The sequence below is a fragment of the Propithecus coquereli genome, unplaced genomic scaffold (genome assembly GCF_000956105.1).
Source record: "Propithecus coquereli isolate 6110/MARCELLA unplaced genomic scaffold, Pcoq_1.0 Scaffold40, whole genome shotgun sequence".
NCBI classification, from domain to species: Eukaryota; Metazoa; Chordata; class Mammalia; order Primates; family Indriidae; genus Propithecus; species Propithecus coquereli.
This window is the reverse complement of record NW_012149730.1, coordinates 6,942,044-6,943,975: the sequence shown is the minus strand read 5'-3', so window position 1 is coordinate 6,943,975 and position 1,932 is coordinate 6,942,044.

Sequence of the window (1,932 nt, the reverse complement as noted above, 5' to 3'; positions counted from 1 at the left end):
CTCCTTGGTTATAAGTGATAGAAACTAACTTGAAAGCTTAAGGAAAAAGAAAGAATAATACATTATAGTGATATGGACATACGTCTTGAAATTAAGAGTAAAAAATTTAGCCAGTCACCAGGAAGAATTGAAAGTTGGGAATTAAAAAGCCATGGGGGCCCTGGTAATATACTTTCTATTTCTCTTCTTGCCACTCTTTACTCATGTCTGGATTTCTATTATATCTATACAGATAGACTTTCTCTATTTGCATAATAGCATATACAGCTAAACTTCGCTGCTAATAAGTTCTGAATTTACATGTCATGGGCTTAAATACACAAGATGCCTGATTCTCTCTTTGTCCCTCTTCTTACAGAAGGTATTTTAATTGGAGAAGCATAAACCAGGTGCCCATCATTGGTCCTGCCAATTGTGACTATGGATTGCAGTCATCCTGAACAAATAGGTTTGCTTGGACCTGCATCTGTTAATTTGAAGGGGTGTTTATAGGGGGTAGCTAAGGAAGATATTAGAAATATAACAGATATGCCAAATGTGTACACTATATTATTCCTCTCTTACATAATGTCTATACCTTTTCTCTCTGTATCATAAGAGGAAAAATTCATCTAAAAACAACCATGTATTATCTAACTTTAAGTGATTTGATATTCATGTGATATATGATATCAATTGGTGTATTTCATTCTATTCTTATTCCAGCACTTCGATTAAATTAATGTCCGAAGTATTACAGCGAATCCAAATTTTGATAAGATCTCATTGTCTCTCTTAAGTAGCTGTGATGCACCAGGTCGATTAAGAAATATACACAGATAACATTCATTATAGAGGTATAAAAGTGTGCTAAATGTCACAGAAAAGTAAAAGGTATATTTTAGCCTGAAAGACTAGAGACATCTTTCAATTTTCACCATTCTTTATTCTCAGCTACCTTTTTGGTGCTCGTGACTGTTTTTCTCTCTTTTTCTTATCTTTCTTTGCTTCAAGTTATCCCTCTCTCTATGTAATAACAGAATCATTAGTTGGAGTTTGAGGTAAAGACTCCATATATATTCATTTTTAATATTCTGTAGATCGCCACACCGGATGGCTTATTTTTCAAAGATGTTTTCCTAAGGAAATCTCTTGTACATCTCATCTCGGCATTGTCATCTTAGAGGACACAAAATGTCACATCCACTAACTCAAAGAGTCTTCCAGAGTGGCTGCCAAATCCCTTTCTTTACTTTGCATTTTTTAATAGGAGATAAAGAATACAGTTTAGGGAAATGAACACAGATTAGGAGAAAAATCCTTATTTGGATGTTACCTGGCTCTATCCCTGGGCTTAGGAAAAAAGGAGGAACAGACAAAAACTGTTTAGACATTTAAATGTTATGTTCACTGATAATATTTTTCCAGTGGGTGCCTGAGTAACCTGAGAGTCAATATAAATTGAAGGAAATTCAATTTAGATGAGCATTTGTATTTGATGGGTACACGAAAGAGAACATGTAATGGGTAGTCCCTGAATTTGGGCCTCTGATGTGCAACTGGGTCTTCCCAGATACTCTCCTCTTTTTTTTCATTCAGTGCATATTTTGTGGGTCCATTCCATTTATCTTAGAGGTTCTGGTAACAAGCAAAGCAAGTATTCTTCTGAAGAGCTCATGAGAACAATGATGATGAGGATACAATGGACAATACACCAACAGACCTCTTCTGATGGGTCACATGTGGAAATATACCAGTAGCAACATTTAGTGTGGATTGTGTTTAATCATTCTTCTGTCACTTTCAGATGTACATAAATACCCACTTTGCTAATTTATCATTCTTGCACTTCTCAGTAACCACTGGATCCTAGAAAATCCTCCTCCAATATTAAATACTATACTATACCATTAAGAAGGATAAAAATAAGTTCAAAACATGGTTCCTTTATTG